This window comes from Phacochoerus africanus, chromosome 11 (genome assembly GCF_016906955.1).
Source record: "Phacochoerus africanus isolate WHEZ1 chromosome 11, ROS_Pafr_v1, whole genome shotgun sequence".
Classification (NCBI taxonomy): Eukaryota; Metazoa; Chordata; class Mammalia; order Artiodactyla; family Suidae; genus Phacochoerus; species Phacochoerus africanus.
Window position 1 is genome coordinate 84,019,258 of NC_062554.1, and position 20,373 is coordinate 84,039,630.

Consider the following 20,373-nt stretch of genomic DNA (forward strand, 5'->3'; position numbering starts at 1 on the left):
ACCAGCTTACATTCCCACTAACAGTGGTTATGGAGGGTTCCCTTTTCTCCATAACCTCTCCAGCGCTTGTTTTTTGTGGACTTATGAATGATGGCCATTCTGACGGGTGTGAGGTGGTATCTCATGGTAGTTTTGATTTGCATTTCTCTAATAATCAGGGATGTGGAGCATTTTTTCATGTCCTTGTTGGCCATCTGTACATCTTCCTTGGAGAAATGTCTCTTCAAGTCTTTTGCCCATTTTTCCAATGGTTGATTGGTTTTTTTGCTGTTGAGTTGTATGAGTTGCTTGTATATTCTAGAGATTAAGCCCTTGTCAGTTGCATCATTTGAAACTATTTTCTCCCATTCTGTAAGTTGTCTTTCTGTTTTCTTTTTGGTTTCCTTTGCTGTGCAAAAGCTTGTCAGTTTGATTAGGTCCCATGGGTTTATTTTTGCTTTTATTTCTGTTGCTTTGGGAGACTGACCTGAGAAAATATTCATAAGGTTGATGTCAGAGAATGTTTTGCCTGTGTTCTCTTCCAGGAGTTTGATGGTGTCTTGTCTTATATTTAAGTCTTTCAGCCATTTTGAGTTGATTTGTGTGCATGGTGTGAGAGTGTGTTCTAGTTTCATTGATTTATATGCAGCTGTCCAGGTTTCCCAGCAATGCTTGCTGAAAAGTCTGTCTTTTTCCCATTTTATATTCTTGCCTCCTTTGTCAAAGATTAATTGACCATGGGTGTCTGGGTTTATTTCTGGGTTCTCTATTCTGTTCCCTTGGTCTGTATGTCTGTTTTGGTACCAATACCACACTGTCTTGATGACTGTGGCTTTGTAACAGTCCCTGAAGTCTGGGAGAGTGATGCCTCCTGCTTGGTTTTTGTTCCTCAGAATTGCTTTGGCAATTCTGGGTTTTTTGTGGTTCCATATAAATTTTTGGATTGTTTGTTCCAGTTCTGCTAAAAATGTCGTGGGTAATTTGATAGGGGTTGCATTGACTCTGAAGATTGCTTTGGGTAGTATGGCCATTTTTACAATATTATTTTTTCCAACCCCGGAGCAATGAATATCTTTCCATTTCTTTACATCTTCTTTAATTTCCTTGATTAATGTTTTATAGTTGTCACCATAAAAGTCCTTTACCTCCTTGTTCAGGTTTTTTCCCCGGTATTTGATTTTTTTGGGTGCAATTTTAAAAGGTATTGTATTTCTGTATTCCTTTTCTAATATTGCCTTGTTAGTATACAGAAATGTGACTGATTTCTGCATGTTAATCTTATAACCTGCTACTTTGCTAATCAGTTCAGGCAGTTTTTGGGTTGATCCTTAGGGTTTTCTATATATATTATCATGTCATCTGCATACAGTGACAGTTTTACCTCTTCTCTTCCTATTTGGATGCCTTTTATTTCTTTTGTTTGTATGATTGCTGTGGCTAGGACTTCCAAAACTATGTTGAATAAGAGTGGTGAGAGTAGACATTCTTGTCTTGTTCCAGATTTTAGTGGGAAGGCTTTCAGCTTTTCTCCATTGAGTATTATATTTGCCGTGGGTTTGTCATAGATGGCTTTGACATCTATTGAGATGATCATGTGGTTTTTGACTTTTGTTAATGTGGTGTATGATGTTGATTGATTTGTGTATGTTGAACCATCCTTGTGCACCTGGGATGAATCCCACCTGGTCGTGGTATGATCTTTTTGATATGTTGTTGGATTGGGATGGCTAAAATTTTGTTGAGAATTTTTGTGTCTATATTCATCAAATATATTGGCCAATAGTTTTCTTTTTTGGTGGTATCTTTGTCTGGTTTGGGAATTAGGGTGATGGCAGTGTCATAGAATGTCTTTGGGAGTATTCCTTCTTCTTCAACCTTTTGAAAAAGTTTCAGGAGGATGGGTATAAGTTCCTCTTTGTATGTTTGGTAGAATTCACCTGTGAACCCATCTGGTCCTGGACTTTTATTTGTAGGGAGTGCTTTTATGATATATTCAATTTCATTTCTAGTGATCGGTCTGTTCAGTTGATCTATTTCTTTTTGATTCAGTTTTGGCAGGCTGTCTTTAGAAAGTTGTCCATTTCTTCCAGGTTGTCAAGTTTGCTGGCATACAACTGTTCATAGTATTCTCTCATGGTTTTTTGTATTTCTGTAGAATCCATTATGACTTCTCCTTTTTCATTTCTGATTTGTTTATTTGGGCTATTTCTCTTCTCTTCTTGGTGAGTCTAGCCAGAGGTTTGTCAATTTTCTTTACCTTTTCAAAGCTCTTGGTTTTATTGATTTTTTTTCTATTTTTTTTGGATCTCTATTTTATTGATTTCCTCTCTGATCTATATGATTTCCTTCCTTCTGATGACTTTAGGTATTGTTTGTTCTTCTTTTTCTAATTCATTTAGGTGGTGGGTTAAGTTGTTGATTTGAGATTTCTCTTCTTTTTTGGGGAAGGCCTGTATTGCTATGAATTTCCCTCTGAGCACTGCTTTTGTGGCATCCCATAGATTTTGAGTGGATGTGTCTTCATTATCATTTGTCTTGAGGCATTTTTTAATTTCCTTCTTGATTTCCTCATTGACCCATTGGTGTTTTAGTAGCATGTTGTTTAGTCTCCATGTAGTCAGTTTTTTCTCATTTTTTTTCCTGTGGTTGATTTCTAGTTTCATGCCATTGTGGTCAGAGAAGATACTTGAAATAATATCTATATTCTTAAATTTGTTGAGGTTAGCTTTGTGCCCCAGTATGTGATCAATTCTTGAGAATGTTCCATGTTCACTTGAGAAGAATGTATATTCTGGTTATTTTGGATGTGATATCCTGAAAATGTCAATTACGTCTAACATTTCTATTGTGTCCTTTAGGATCTCTGTTGCCTTATTGATTTTCTGTCTAAAGGATCTCTCTATTGCTGTGAGTGGGGTGTTAAAAGTCTCCTACTATGATTGTATTCCCATTGATTTCTTTTTTTATGTCTAGGGTTAGTATTTGTTGGAGGTACCTGGGTGCTTCTATATTAAGGGCATATATATTGATGATTGTAATATCCTCTTCTTGAATGGATCCTTTAACCATTAGTGTCCTTCTTTGTCTTTATTTATGGCTTTCATTTTAAAGTCTATTTTACCTGATATGAGTATTGCAACTCCTGCTTTCCTGTCTTGTCCATTGGCATGAAATATCTTTTCCCATCCCCCCACTTTCAATCTATATGTGTCCTTTGCTCTAAGGTGAGTTTCTTATAGGCAGCAGATTGAAGGTTTTTGCTTTTTTATCCAATATACCACTCTGTGTCTTTTGATTGGAGCATTTAGTCCATTGACATTTAAGGTAATTATTGATAGATACATATTTATTGCCATTTTAAACCTTGTTTTCCAGTTGATTCTATGTTTCTCTTTTCTTCTTTCCTTTTCTGGTTGGATGGTTTCCATTTATTTTATGCTTGGTACTTTTCAGTTTTTTTTAATGTAATGTTTGGTTTTGATTTGTGGTTGCCCTGTTTTTTAAGCACATTAAGCCCTTCCTATATCTGCTTGCTTTTGCCTGATAGTCATATAGGCTCAGATACATTATTAAAATAAAAAAAAGAAACTATTTTTTTCTTTTTCTTACTTTCCTTCCCCACATTGTATGATTTTGATGTCTTTTTTTTTTTTTTTTTAACATCTTCATGTTTAGATCTCTATGCTGGCTTATTTAAGTGATTGCGTTCCAATTGTGGTTTCCTCCATCCTAATTCTTCTTTTTCTTTTTTTTTCCTCTCTCTGTTTGTTTTTTTTAATTTAGAGGAGCCCTTTCAGTATTTCTTTTAGAATGGGTTTAGTATTGCTGTAGTCTTTTAGCTTTTGTTTGTTGGAAAAATTCTTTATTTCCCCTTCTAATTTAAATGAAAGTCTTGCTAGATAGAGTATTCTAGGTTGCAAATTTTTTCCTTTCAGCATTTTAAATATATCTTGCCACTCCCTTCTGGCCTGTAGTGTTTCTGCAGAGAAATCAGCCGATAGCCCTATGGAGGTTCCCTTACAATTAATGCTTTGCTTTTCTCTTGCTGCCTTTAGAATCCTCTCTTTATCTAACTTTTGCCATTTTTATTATAATATGTCTTGGTGTGGGCCTGTTTGGGTTCAGCTTGTTTGGGGTCCTCTGTGCTTCCTGTATCTTGATATAAGTATGCTTTAGATTTGGAGTTTTCAGCCATAATTTCTTCAAATATATTTTCAATCCCCTTTTCTTCTTTTCCTTCTGGAATTCCTATTAGGTGTAGATTGGCCTGCTTTATATTATCCCATAGGTCTCTCATATTGCTTTCATGTTTTTTCATTTTGTTTTCTATCTGCTGTCCTGATTGGGTGATTTCCATTATTTTATGTTCCACGTCACTAAATCATTCCTCTGCATTATTCATTCTCTCTTTATTGCCTTAAGCTCAGTTTATATCTCTTCAAATGAATTTTCTAGTTTTTCTTGGCTCCTCTTTATATTTTCTAGTTCCTTTCTAAAGGAATCTGCATTACTGTTAATATCCTCTCCTAATTCCTTCAGTATTTTCAATACCTCCCTTTTGAACTCAATGTCTGTCAGACTTTGAGGTCTCTTTCATTGTTGACTGCTTTAGGTGAATTCTCCCATTCCTTTAACTGGGAATGGTTTCTGTGCTTCTTCATCTTGCTTGTGTTTTTCTTTTTCTGTCAGTTCGGGGAAACCAAACTGTAGTCTTGTAAGGCTACTTCTATGCAAGAATACCCCTTTGTATTTTGGGGGAGTTACTATTTGTTTTTGGTGTGGGAGTTTGAATATTTGCTGTCTCTTTCTTTGGTGTGAGCAGGCTGTTGTTCTCAGGATGCTCAGTGTGTTTTCAGCATTTGGCAGTGGCAGCTGCAGGATGGGTGTGTTTCCAGGGGAGTGAGAGCAATAGCATATGGTGCTTGGTTGCAATGCACTCTTTTTTTCTTTTTTGCCAACCCCTGAGGTGACTGAGGTCACTGGTGGAGCCCACTCACAGGCCCCCAGTGGTGGCAAGCCATGCCTCCCTCTGGCCTCTGAAACAACCGCTGCAGTCTGTCCCTGCCACCTGTAGATTGTGCAAGAGGCACCACATTGCACTTAGCACCCCTATGTCCTTAGCCCACACAATAGGTGCCTGACCACCTGTAGCCTGCACAAGAAGTGCCTAATCTCCCTTAAAAGAGCAAGAGGCTTCTAGCTGCCAATAGGCTATGCAGAACTGCCCCACCCTCTAAGCCTGCTGGCATGTGCATGCTCCACCTGGGGGAGTTTCCTATGGCGACCTGCCCCTCCTCTTCTCCCCTCCCCAACAATGGTACCTTGCCTCTCCTGTGGGTCCGGACCGTCCCCCAGGTTCCCTCTGCCTTGGCGTTTCCCTCCTTAGCCTGTGGTGCACTGCTTCTTAGCCTTTCATGCCACCCCCACTTCTCTCCCCGGGACTGAACTCTGGAGCTTGAGTCTCAGAGCCCAGCCCCCGCCCAAATGTATCAGGCTGTGGTGTGCCCAGGCTGGTGGCTCAGATGGTCTGTGAGCCTCTCACTCTGCTTTGCTGTTCTCAGTCCAGCTTCTACCCTTTTCTCAGTGACTTTGAGGTCCCGCTGACTCAGCCGATCTTTCGTCAGTCAGGTGGCTTCCCAGGAGGTAGGTTCATTTTCTCCTTCACAGCTCCCTCTCTGGAAGGCTAGTCCCATCCTGATTCCTTTTCTCTCTCTTTTTTTCTTTTGCTCTACCCAGTTATGTCAAGAGTTTCTTGCCCTTTTTGGAGGTTTAAGTTCCTCTGCCAGCATTCAGTTGATGTTCTGTGTGAGTCATTTTACATGCAGATGTATTTTTTTTTTGATGTGCATGTGGGAGAAGGTGTGCGTGACCTCTTACTCCCCCGCCATCTTGCTCCACCTCTTATATTTAGTTTTTTAAGGAACTTCCATATTGTCCTCAACAGTGGTCGCGCCAGTTTACATTCCCCCACATTCTGAAGTAAGGTGATACTTCGTTGTAGTTTTGACTTGGATGTCTCTATTAGTGAAGTTGAGAAACTTTTCATGTGTCTTTTGGCCATCTGTCTGCTTTGGAGAAATATCTGTTTAGACATTTGGACCATTTTTTAGTTGGGCTATATATATATTTTTTTGTATAAACCTCCATGAGACGTTTATATATTTTGGAGATTGATCTCTTGTCGGTCACTTTGTTTGCAGAGATTGTCTCCCATTCTGTAGGTTGTCTTTTCAGTTTGTAGTTTATGTTGCCTTTGCTGTGCAAAAGCTTTTAAACTTAATTGGGTCCAATCTGTTTATTTTTGTTTTTATTTTCATTAGTCTAGAAGTTGGGTCAAAAAAGATATTGCTGCAATTTATGTCCAAAAAAGTTCTGCCTATGTTTCTGCATATGTTCTGCCTATGTTTATAGTATAGTATAGGTTTTTAATCCATTTTGAGTTTATTTTTGCATATAGTATTAGAGAATTTTCCAATTTTATTCTTTTCCATGTAGTTGTCTTGTTTTCCCAGCACCACTTATTAAAGAAGCTGTCTTTCCTCCATTGTATATTCTTGCTCCTTTGTTGTAGATTATTTGACCATAGATGCATGGGTTAATTTCTGCACTTTCTTTCTTTATTTTTTTTTAGAAAATAAAATACATATATTTAAACACAATTACATTCACACATTATTATATCATGGATCTGAAGAAACAGATTAAGTGACTCCTTCTGGAGAAGTGGAATGGAAAATATGCTGAGACAAATAGGAAATTTATTCTATACCTTATCTCATTTTGTATGGCTTTCATCTTTACTATTTAGTATTACCTATTACATTTCAATTTTTCTTTAATAATTAGCATTATATTAAAATTGTGTATATTATGCAACTAAAATTTATAAAGAAAGCCTTATATATCATTAAATATTTTATATAGCATAATAAAAAGAATAACTTCACTGGTAAGACTAACAAAAATAATACAGCCTCTGAAAATAAGTAAAATTTAAAATGCATAAAGTGGTTAAAAAACAGTGTAACTATATAAATATGTCCTCACAATTTGTTACATCTTATTGATTCTTCAATAAAAGCATTACACCAAACAAGACATTATAGACTTTACATTGTACCATGGAGAGAAATGGTTATTAATAATACAATTGTAGAATTATATTATTTAATTGTACAGTTGCATTATTTAATTATAATTATCATAAATTCTTTAATGAGAGTAAATCAGAATCAGTTCTAAGAAGACTTCAGCATTCCAAGAATGATGTCAAATGATCCCCTTTGTGATGCATTATGCTCTTACTTACTATGAGATATATTTCTTCTTCAGAGATTCCTTGTTTGTGTATCAATTGTAGATTTTTGGTTTGCAGTTATTCTGAAGTTTTGATGTAAGAGTCTATATGTACATGAGATTGTTGTAAGTTGTTGTTCTCTTAATTGCAAGTTCATCTCCAGTGTCCTGCATTTGTACCTACCTCTTCTCATGATTTCTGATTTTGGTGGTATAATTGTGCATGGACAATTTCGTATCTTTACTGTATATATACCTTTACTGGTGAGCCTTGTCATTTGTGGAATTTTTGATTCCTGTTGCTGCCTTTTCTTTTCTGCTGAGAGAAGTTCCTTTAGTATTTGTTGTAAGGCTGGTTTGGTGTTGTTGAATTCTCTTAGCTTTGGCTTGTCTATAAAGCTTTTGATTTCTCCTTCAAATATGAATGAGAGCCTTGCTGGGTAAAGCAATCTTGGTTGGAGGTTTTTTTCCTTTCATCATGTTAAGTATATCATGTCACTCCCTTCTGGCCTGCAGAGTTTCTGCTGAAAAAATCTGCTGATAACCTTATCCGGGTTCCCTTCTATGTTATTTGTTTCTTTTCCCTAGCTGCTTTCAAGATTGTCTTTTTGGCTTTAATTTTGGTCAGTTTGCTTAATATGTGTCTCAGTGTATTCCTCCTTGGTTTATTTTATATGGTACTGGTTGTGCTTCCTGGATTTGAGTGAGTGGTTCCTTTCCCATGTGAGGGAAGTTTTCGGCTATTATCTCTTGGAATATTTTTTCTGTCCCCTTCTCTCTCTCTTCTCCTTCTGGCACCCCTATAATACGGATGTTGGTGCATTTGACGTTGTCCCAGAGTTCTCTGAGACTCTCTTCATTTCTTCTCAATCTTTTTTCTCTTTTCTGTTCTGCATCTGTAATTTCCACTAATCTGTCCTCCACCTCACTTATTCATTCTTCTGCCTCCTATATCCTGCTGTTAGCTGCTTCTAGTGAATTTTTTATTTCAGTTATTGTATTTTTCATCTCTTCTTGTTTAAGTTTTCTATCTTGTATCTCTTTGGTCAGTGTTTCCTGTAAGTTATCCATCTTTGCCTCCAGTTTATCTCCAACGCCTTGCATCATCTTCAGCATCAACAATCTAAAGTCTTTTTCCTGGATGCTGAGAATCTCCTTATTGCTTAGCTTATCTTATGGGTTTTTTCCTTTCTCCCTCATCTGAGTTATAGTTCTCTGTCTTTTCATTTTTATAGGCTTTTAGTGTGGTGACCTTTTTCCAGATAATAGAGTTGTAGCCTCTCTTACTTCTGGTGTCTGATCCCCTGTGGCTGAAGTGGTTATGGGGGCTTGCTGTAGGCTTCCAGATGGAAGGGGCTGATGCCTGCCCACTGATAGGTGGAGCTGACTCTAATCCCTCTGGTGGGTGGGGCTTAGTCTCTGGATGGGGTTAGAGGCAGCTGTGTCCCTGAGGGGTTTTAGGTAGCCTGTTTACTGAGGGGCAGGACTGTGAACCCACCTGCATTGTTGTTTGCCCTGGGGCCAACAACACTCAGGACTGACTGATGGGTGGGGCCAGATTTTCCCAAAATGGCCACCTCCAGTGAAAGGCAGCTGCTGAATATTCTCAAGACCTTTGCCTTCAATGTCCTTCCCTCACAACAAGCCATATTCACCCCTGTTTTCCCAGGATGTCCTCCAAGAACTGCAGTCAGGTTTGACCCAGATTCCTATGGAGACCTTGCTTTGCCCTGGGATCCAGTGCACATGAAAGTCCATGTGTGCCTTTTAAGAATGGGGTCTCCATTTCCCCCAGTCTGTGGAGCTCCTGTGCACAAGCCCCACTGGCCTTCAATGCCAGCTGCTCCAGGGGCTCTTTCTCCCAGAGCCAGATCCCTGCACGTGAGGGTTTGATGTGGGGCTCAGAACTCTCACTCCTGTAGGTGAGTCTCTCTCTGTGAACCAGTTAGTTTTTAGTCTGTGGAGCTTCCCACCAGGGAGGTATGGGGTTGTTTATATCATGAAATCGCCCCTCCTACCTCTTGATGCGTCCTCCTCTTTTTCTTCTGGAGTAGGGTATCTTTTTTAAGGTTTCTGGTCCATTTGGGTGGGGATTGCTCAGCTTTTAGATGTGAATTTTGTGTTTTTAGGACAGAAGTTGAGCTCCAGTCCTTTTATTCCACCATCTTAATCCTCTCTCCCCTTCCTTATTCTTTAAGTAGACCAATTTCTGCACTTTCTATCTCATTCCATTGATCTATTCTTTCAGTTTTGTGTCAGTACCATACTGTTTTGAATACTGTAACTTTGAAGTATAGTCTGAGGTCAGGAAGCCTGATTCCTCCAGCACCATTTTTTGTTCTCAAAATTGTTTTGGTTAATTGCAGTCTTTTGTGTTTCCATACAAATTTAAAATTTTTTTGTTCTACTTCTGTAAAAAAATGCCATTGGTAGTTTGATCAGGATTGTGCTAAATCTATAGATTTTCTTGGGTAGTATAGCCATTTTGACAATGTTGATTCTTCCAATCCAAGAGCATGGTATATTTTTCTATTTGTTTGTGTCATCTTCAATTTCCTTCACAGTTTTCAGCACAGGTCTTTTGACTCTTTAGATAGTTTATTCCTAGGTATTTCATCCTCTTTGATGCAATGGTAAATGGGATTGATTCCTTAATCTGATCTTTTTTTGTCAGTATACAGTAATGTGAGAGATTTCTGTGTATTAATTTCATATCCTGCAACTTTGCCAAATTCATTGATGAGCTCTTTGAGTTTTCTAGTAGTATCTTTAGGACTATGTATCCTGTCTACAAACACTGATAGTTTTACTCCTTTTACAATTTGGATTTCTTTTATTTCCTTTTATTCTCTGATTACCATGACTAGGACTTCCAAAATTATTTTGAATAAAAGTGGTGAGAGTCGACAGCCTTGTAAATCATATTGAGTTTTTAATTGAAATATATTTGATTTACAGTGTTGTATTAGTTTCAGATATACAGTAAAGTAATTCAGTTATACATATATACCTATTCTTTTTCAGATTCTTTTTTATTATAGATTATAAGATGTTTAATGATTTTTAAATTGAAGTGATGGACCTATGAACATTCTTCTATTATTCTCTCTACTCTTTGCCTGTATGAAAAATTTTGAGAAACAATTTTAAACTGATAAGAACAGATACTACACTTGATCTTAGCCAAAAGGCCGAGAAGCGATGAGATACAATTTTGAATAAAAGAAATTACTACTCTAGTAATATATAGTAATGTTCAGTTAGCCAGCTGAAAATATTAATAGATCTCCACAGTCCCAAGTGTACTTCTAAATGTAATGCTTTATATGGGGGAGGTTTAATCATATTTGGCAACCTCTGACATTAAAAGACCCAACTTATAAATACTTTGCAAAAGTAGACAGCCATAGCAGCCATGTGGTCTATAGCTCATGGGATCTTATATGTTTCTGAAGTAGAAGCTGAAGCAGTATTGCCATATAATAACACCGCAGCTCTCCTACGGCAGGTGCTACCAGCATCTCCTTATTAGATCCATTGTATACACACCTGAAGAAACAGTCCTTGTCTCCTACTCTGCTGCCCACCTTCTAGAGGATTCTCAGTTTGCATTATAGAACAAAAAATGAAAAGAATGTTTAATAATATTTGCTCTATGTTGATGTAGTCTTCTTTTTCTCTTTCTGTTTCTCTTTGTGTGTCTATCTCCTTTTAATCTCTAGAGTTCTATCACCATTTTAAAAGTTATTTTGATGAGAAATGTATTATGAACTCTAAACAACAGATTTTTGGTTGACTCATAAGACTTTGGTTGACTCATAGAACAGAATGTTGTATTTTTAATTTTGTGAGTTCAAAATACTGTGAATATATAGCCCTTATACCATTCTATAGTCCTATGAAATAAGATGTGAAAATTATGATTCCACAAATTCAGCAAAAATGACCAGGAATCGGGGGAGGAGTAAGTAGAAATAACCCTGAATTTTATTGGACTGGATTACTTTGCACTTGGTGGAAAAATATTTGTTGAGAAGAATGGTGATGGATAGAGAACAAGAAAGTGAGGTTTCTCAACAGTCAGGACACTGAAATTTGATTCTTTGTTCAGGCTTTGTATCTCTGGCAGAGAACCAGATGGGAAAGGAGAAAGACATTTTATCCTTGTTTGTCTCTTTGGTGGCTAACATATGTTACAAAAACAGACAACAAAAGGGATTGGAGGAGACTACACCAACTGGCTTCTGCTACCCAGATGCATTTCTGATCCTTGGTCCTGTTGTGTATATAGCCAAACTTAAAGCCACACAAATGCTGAGTGAATTCAGGTGATTGGAGCCTTGGCTGAGAGTATTACTTTTTAATGTGGAGCGCTTTTCCTCAAAGGCTAAAGCACAGTGATATCAATATTGAAAGTTCCTTTTAATTATTTTTAGTAAAATTCCAAGTACAACACAAGCAACCACAGTTAAATTTCCTGGTAGTGCCTATGCATACCTTGGAGCTGAGGAAGACCACCTCAGTGTGGAAGATGATTCATCATTCAGACAGCCCAGTCAGAGCCTCTCTTGTAGCAGGCTCTTTCGATTCAAAGTAATGAAGATATCATTAATAATTAATAAGGGCTGAGTGTAATGACTTAATTATCATCCACTTTTGCAAATTCAGTCATTTGGCAATTTGACCACATCTAGTTTTGAATCTTTTCATGAAAATATGTTACTGCAGAAATAACTGCAAGTATTCTCAATTTTAGAAATTGTCTCTCTTTTTAAGATTTAGATGATTTAATTTTAGAACATATAGAGGACCTAAAAATAATATGGACCAATACTTTATCATGAAAAAGTATAAAAGTGAAGCTCAGAGATGTTAAATTACTAATTCAAGTTTAACCATCCTGGAAGAAGCTATAAAGCCTTCTCAGTTTCAGCTCAGTAATCTATTTTTCTATCATGTTGCTTTTAAGAGATATAGCACTTTTTTCCATCAAATAAAAGTAATTTAATTTTTTAGAACTTTAACAGAAAATAATAACTAAAGTTTTTTTTTTAAAACTACATTTCTAAATGAAATTCAGATATTTTATAAAGAGCCCAGGAATTTCAGCTTCTAAATTACCACTCGTGGTATTTCATACACTTCTAGAGCTTTTTAGGTCTCTGAAGCAATGCTCCATGTCTTGTAAGGGTATTGTTTTCTGCCAGGATTTTATAATCTGAGGACCAGAGATGCTCAGAAAGGCCACTGATGGGCTTCAGAAGGTCAAGAACACTTTGAAATGTCATATGAAATTTTTTTAATATGTGCCTATGAGTATTTTTCTTGGGGGAAACTACCATTTTCATAGTATAATCAAAGGGATCCATAAGTCCCCAGAGGTTAAGAATCAATGTCCTAAACAGAGAGCTTTAGATTATTTCCTTTCCCCTTCTTTAAATAATTGTTTTAAGGTTCTATATTATTAAAGCTATTGGGTGATAATTTTTTACCCGAACTTCAAAGATAGTACATTTTAACATTTTTTTATGTTTCCTTCTTGAAACCATTATTTACAGAAAGATTATTCCTTAAGCTATTTTTTCTTGCTTAATAAATTCTTATACATGAATAAATAAAAAGTAATAATTTTATAATTATAATATCCACTTATTCTATTGATTAACATTTTATTCAGCAGAAGTGCTCTGGACTGGATGTGCTGTACTGGTCATAGACTCCTTATTTCTCTTTCTACAATTTAAGGTAGATTTGGCAGGGAAGAGGTAAATGTTGTGTATGGGAGTGCAGGAACCATGAGATTCTGTCATTTAATTATGCCATTTCCTCTTACCAAAAATAAAATGAACTCAAATGAAAGGATCATCAAAATGTACTAAATAAAATCCAAAACATTTGGAATTCACAGTTGTTCACATTCTTCCTCAAGATTGATGTTCTTTGTTTTTTCCTTTAAGACCCTCATACCCCATCCTGACCTTCAAGGCCTACCTAAAACTTCTGAGCACTCTTCTTGATTTTTTCGAAGGGAATTTCATTTTCCTTTCACTGAATACATATCAAGATATAGCTACATTTATGTCAGACTGTTCTACGTCCCAATTATTGGTATTCATTTCCTACACTATGTTAGAGGTTCTGTGAAGAGAGAAACTATGCCTCACCCTTCTTTAAGTTTTTCACAGCACACACAGCATAGCCTTGCACATAGTGATTGCCCAGCAAGATTATATTGAGATATATCCACCTCACTGCCTTCCACACTTCCACATTTATAACAGTGGTTTTTAAATGGAGATGCCTGTGGTACCAGGGGACATGGGGCAGTGTCTGGAGATACTTTTGGTTGTCACAACTAGGGGAAGTGCTCCTGGTTTCTAGTGAGTACTGGGGTTTAATATTGCTAAACACTCTACATTGCACAAGACAGTTCCTCTCAAACAAGAGTTATCTAATCCAAAACATCCAAGGATAAGAAGCTCTGCATCATGGGTATGATGTCTTGCTGTGCTCTAGTCTTCTGTAATTCACAGGGGCAGCACTGTATACTGTTTTCTAACTGGGAAGTTGGAAGAAGAGGTGCATTGGTGAATGGAGTGCATTGGAGTCACTGCCAAGGCTAGAGACAAAATATGTATTTGGAGTGTCCTTAGAGTTTAAAGCAAGGAAAGTAAGTCCAGACACAATCTTGATCTAGTGAATTGAAAAATTAAGAAAAATAGCTAAAAATAAAGGGGCTTACAGAAAACTCAGAAAATCATGGAGGCTAATCGGCAGGTGAATTTCTTAAATTATCTTCATGCTCTCTTAGTACAAGTTTGTGTGGGCTTCAATTTCAATAAAAAGAATCAGAAATGGAAAATACAAGTGATTTTGTCATCAAGTGATTTTGAAATTTCTTTTGAGAGTCCTCATGACCTTCCCCTGCCCCATCAGCCTTCCAGTTACACGTTGAGGGAGCCAAATAAATTAGAGGCCTAAAAGAGTAATGAAATTTCTGTAGTATTTAGGTTAGCAGCCTGAAATAATTTTTACTTTGGAAGTTGATAAACTAAGTACATTTGGCAAATCGAATATTTAAATATCTACTGTAAACAGATTACAATCATATCTTTTCATGATATAGTCCTCAGTTTTCTCACCACCCCACATTACATGAAAAAAAAATACTTCAATAGATCTTTCCAGCTGAAATTGAAAAATCACTTATATTTGAATTCTAAAAGCCTCAAAATAAGCTAAATAGTTAACTGAAATTATTTATTATAAAAGTAACTTACTCCATTCCATGCATTTCTTAATTGGTTTCACCGATTCTTTTGATTAAGAAACACTGGTTAGATTTTATAGTTCAATTAAGTACAGAAATAAATAAGGATGGTCAAGTTGGATGATAAGATTTGCTTTCAACAAAAATAATTAATTCAAGACAAATATGTTTTGTCTGTCTGTACAGTTTGGAAAACTGCCTCTTTTCACCTCACTCTGACTATGAGGTTAGAGAAGAGACCTTCTAAATCTAATTTTAAAATCTCAATTATTTTTCCAATTTTAGAATAATATGTAATATCATATTGTATTTCTACGCTTCAGTTTCTCTACCTGAAAACTGTCACTAAAATACTGAAATTTATTGTTTAAAGGCCAAAGGAATATTTATAATCATTTACTTTTCTGGAAGAAGGCATGAGTTTGTAGTTATTTGTAAAGATCTTTCCAAATAAGAGATGCTCACAAATATCCATGCTTCCTGTCTGAGAAGAAAAAATAATAATACAAAAAACATGTCCTAAAAAGCATATGTTTTACAGAACTCTCATTATAAAAATGAATGTGCTAACAATATGATAAATGCTGAGGAATGACTGGGTTGGGGGTGAAGTGAAATGAAATCTCCTTGGTAGAAAAATGCCTGCATTCAGATGAGCATAGGTTAGAGTGACGACATTGACTCTAACTAATCAAGACTTCTCCTTACAGCTTTGTGCATGATGGATGTTCCAGAGGGACCTATACCACTGCATGCCTCTGGGTTTCACTGCATCAGTATTTAAAGGAAATGCTAAGCCAGCTCCTAATACATTTATCACCTGATATAAAAATCATTGTCATGTTATATTTAACTGAGAAAGATATGCTTGAGGTACAGTCTGAAAATGGAAAAACTTTTCAGGTAAATTAGTGGCAAGATTCAATGCAATCCTAAACTAAAATTAAATGTACTAACAGTTATACTATGATTATTTACCTTTTGTTTTTTGTCTTTTTTTTTTTTTTTTTTTTTTTGCTATTTCTTTGGGCTGCTCCCGCAGCATATGGAGGTTCCCAGGCTAGGGGTCTAATCGGAGCTGTAGCCATTGGCCTACGCCAGAACCACAGCAACGTGGGATCCGAGCTGCGTCTGCAACCTACACCACAGCTCACGGCAACATCGGATCATTAACCCACTGAGCAAGGCCAAGGATTGAACCCGCAACCTCATGGTTCCTAGTCGGATTCATTAACCACTGCGCCACGACGGGAACTCCCTTATTTAGCTTTTTTCCTATACAATTTATTGTCCTTCCTCTCTTTCTTTGCTTGCTTGCTTTCCTTCCTTCCTCACTCCTTCCCTCTTTCTTCCTTCTTCTTTTCTTTCCTTCCTCTATTTTCACTTGTTTTTTTCCTCTCATCTATCTATCCATGTATAAAATTTGTATAAAATGTATATAAAATTTGGAGAAACATTTATTTGGGAAGATCTTTACAGTTAACTACAGGCTCATGCATATCTTTCTGAAAAGGAAGTGAGTATAAATATTTCTATGCCCTTTCACTAATTCAGTCTAGTATTTTGGTTCCATTTACAGAAAAAAACTTGAGGGACAAAAATATTAATGTATATACATATATTATCCCTATTAAATATACTATTACATATTAAATATAAACTCAAAAGCCAATTAATGGCAATTTTAGGTACTAAACTACTAATAAGGGTTTTCTATTAGCATTGGAAATAATCCGTTTCAGATAATTAAAACCTGTACTTATAAATCCTTTCCAAAGTTTTTCATTAAAAGCTACTTGCATAATAATCAGAGCAAGAAGTCTCTTGTCAGTGATTCCATTTGTTCTATAAATGTTTTTTGAAATTCTATTAACTTTACTAGGTTTTAGAAGTAATGAGAAACAATGTGATAGCCAGGTATGTCTCACAGGAAACTTATTGTCATTGTAATGGATTCTTCAGTGGGAAGGTGAATCTATTTTAGGAAAAAAAAGGCTTTATAAAAAGTTAACTTTTTAAAATAAATCTATGTTTTTGGTGAAGGATGAGAAAATCATTCTTTGTTTCTTTTCAAATACAATGCACAGTACATATATTTGAGCTTTTAATCAGTTTGAATGTATAATTAACACAATAATTATTTAATAAGGAGCAAATCAAGTTCCTTTTCCAAGACTCAAGCTGAAAATTACCTTTAGTAAAGTTAAATGCTTTTATTTACTTTTCTATAGTGAAGTTTTGCAAATAGTCCCATTGTTTGTTCCTAGAGCATGCATTAGAGAATTCTTTCTCATTCATAAACTTCATCTGATTAGATGGAAATTAAAATGAACTCTGTGGCAACAGGTATTTACTGAGAACATATTTTATGCAAAGTACTGTGTTAAGATCTTTTGAAAAATCCCAGAGTAGAACAATGGGAATTATAATAGCAGGTAATTTAACAATTAACTTAAAGGTAGAATGAATGACAATGTTAGATTTTATTGTTTGAATATATATAGAAATATGCTTTTCACTCTCAAGAAAATCTATAGCAATTTCTCATTTAAAATTTTAGAAAATGGATATACTTCATAAACATTATGTCAATATATTAAAATAAATTTACTTATTGTTCTGTATTAGTTGACCTTTAAGGAACCATTGCTTACCTAATTAAAAACTTAATCATCTGAACATTTACAGATAAATTTATATTGTAGAGCATCTGGTGATGAGATGTAAAAATAAATCTTAATTACACCCCTCCCCACTAGATCTGCTATGTTAATTCAAGACAACACACTCAAGTATTTAGACAGATGGTAGTGGAGGCCATATTAGCCTCTGATTTCTCTACAGGGAAGAAAGAGAAAGCAGAGCTCTTAGGATCTGCACTTGTCTGCCTACTTTCACACTTTGAAATCCTCAACAAAAGCTGATTTATTAACAGCCAAATGTTTTCCTATCTGATTAGGCAGTTTTCTACTTCAGTAAGCATGTAATATGAAGGTAGCTGAATTTCCACACTAAGGAGTGAAAAAACAATATTTATAGTTTGGAAATAAAACAATCTGGAGGAATCAGGACTGTTGGGATCATAAAGAGCTTCATAGGGAGTAAATTTTTGATGAATCCATACCATAGGATTAAAGAGTTAACAGCTTAGTTTTAAGAAGAATGAGACTAGGCTATGTTTATACAATAAATAACAGTTTTAAAGGACTGTTTATAATAAATTATCTTGAAGGCTGATTCTTGTCACTTATGATTGTATTATTCCTCAAACAACAGGACAAGAGTTGGACATGTTGGCATATTATTTCAATTCATCTCAGCTTAAATTTTAACTATTCCTTGGAAAAATGAATGCAAGTAGCTGCCGAATGTGTTCCTTCAAAGGGAGGTAGATTCTAAATGACATTTTTTAGACAACATCATAAAATCGATATAAGGAAAATAGGAAAACTCATGAGCATGATTATATAAAATTTCATTCTTGTGTAACACCATTTTAACATTTACTAATTTGGGCATTCATTGAGAAAAGGAACTACATCATTAGCAGTAGCAGTAACATTATGTTAAAATAAGTTAACTAATAAACTGAGAAGTTAAGTAGTTTTCATTCACACTCTAAATATTTGACCCATTCCAAAACTCAGTACATTGTGACTGCCATTATGATCAGATTTCCAATTTCAGTGTAGCTTTCACATTCATTAGTCAACAACGTCAGTGATTACTATCCATATACCTGGCACTCTCCAAGCATTAGATCTTCTCATGGAAAAAAGAAAAAGAGATATAAATCTGCACTTTAACGCCAACAATCTTCATAGGTCAGTTATCCTGTCACTCATTATAAATTTTCACCTTTTAAAAATATTTGTGAATATTAATTGCTTAAAATCAAACATTATAGAATGATTTCTCAATCAATTGTTTAGAAGTCGCACAGATTTGTTTGTTGTAAATTCATCTGCCCTGTTTCTGTCTGCACACTGTCCTTCTAAGGATAAGCTAAAGTAAATCTCCTCCCCCTGTGTCTCTGAAATTTTTAAGATTTATTTATTTATTTATTTATTGTCTTTTTGCCTTTTCTTGAGCCACTCCCGCTCTAATCAGAGTTGTAACCACTGGCCTACGCCAGAGCCACAGCAATGTGGGATCTGAGCCGTGTTTGCGACCCACACCACAGCTCACGGCAACGCCAGATCGTTAACCCACTGAGCAAGGGCAGGGATCGAACCTGCAACCTCTTGGTTCCTAGTCATATTCGTTAACCACTGTGCCACGACAGGAACACCTAAGATTTATTTTTTATCTGTACATCCTGTCTTAGTCAGTTTGGGATGCTATAAATACAACAGATTGAGTGGCTTAAACAACAAATATTCGTTTCTCACAGTGATGGAAGCTAGGAAGTTCAAGATCAAGCTGTCAGCAAATTCAGCATCTTGTGAAAGACACTTTCTTGCTGTATATTATCTTCTGTGTTTCTTCTTATAAGAGTACTTAGCCCATCATGAGGGCTCCACCTTCAAGACCAGATTACCTCCTAAAATCTCAGTCTCCAAATACCACCCCACTGGGGATTGAGGTTTCAATTTATGAAATTGGGAGGAATGCAATTCATTCCACAGAACATTCTATCCTATCCAAATCTTTGCTTTCAGTACTTGCTTCTTGTCTCTCCTTCTGCTTCTCTTCAATATGCACAAGTATTATAAAGAATCTGGTTAACATGATCATTCATTCATTAAAAAGATGCTTGTTGATAGCCATACAGTTCAAGACAATGGGAAAACAAAGAGGAATAAAACACAGTCCTTGTCTTCAAAAAGCTTACTGTCAGCTCCTATATTCATTGTACTTAAACTTTATCACAAAATGAAATCTCTTGTTGTGCTTGTTCAAAATGCAGTTTCCTAGGCTCACTCTCCAGAGATTGTGATTCTGTGGTTTCTAGAATGGGACCATGACTCTGTGCATGCGGGTGATCCGCAACTATTATATTTGTTTCATTAGCTCTATTTCTACGTACCAATTCCATTATGCAGATTTTGTTTGCTTTTTCATAATACCATTTGTTGAAAGTGTGTCTTCCAGGCTATACACTTAACACATGTTCGTTCATTAATCCTAATAACACTCCTATGGAGTAGTTATGATTACTTTCACTTAACTGATGAGGAAATGAGACAGTTTAAATAACTCCACCCAATATCTACACCCATTCATTCAACAAATATGTCTTGACAAAGCATTTATTAGGGAGGTACCCTTTCAGATTCTGGGAACACACTAGTGAAGAAGGTATATACACCTCTAATAGAGGATAGACTTCTCTTTGATTATAAAACCTATAATCTTAGTCATTATGTTTTACTACTCCCTTGTTCCTGAAATGTCTTCCTCTTCAATTCTGGTTATAGATCCCCATCATGTTTCTTGCGTCTGAAGGCCTCCAATTCCAGCCCTTTCATAAGAAACATTTCTAAATGGTGATCTATGGCCTTTTGAACAGTCTATTGACAATTTTCAGGAAGCGCAATACAATTTTTGAAATTTTGTCAAGTTTTTTATTTTGGGGGAGGAAAGCATCACCAGAATCTAACAGTTTCTTGAAAGAGGCTGTCATGATTCTCCAAATGTTAGTAGCAAGGGGTGCCAACTCAGGACAGAAAACTGGAATCACTCTTTGACCTGGAGTATGTGCTTAAGAAATATTTTTTGAATATATGAACTTCAAAGAGGTTTATATATCTAATACATATGGAAAAATATTACTGATTTATACATGAAGAAGAAGGGTAGAGGTGAATTATCTTAAAAGGTAACTG

At 35.9% G+C, this 20,373-nt stretch overlaps 1 protein-coding gene and 1 pseudogene across 1 annotated transcript in view; both read right to left on the minus strand.

Moving 5' to 3' along the window:
- AGMO (alkylglycerol monooxygenase) overlaps positions 1 to 20,373 on the minus strand; it is a 196,456-nt gene that overhangs the window by 35,004 nt on the left and 141,079 nt on the right. The window lies entirely within an intron of this gene.
- On the minus strand, positions 10,324 to 10,478 carry LOC125112293 (uncharacterized; annotated as a pseudogene).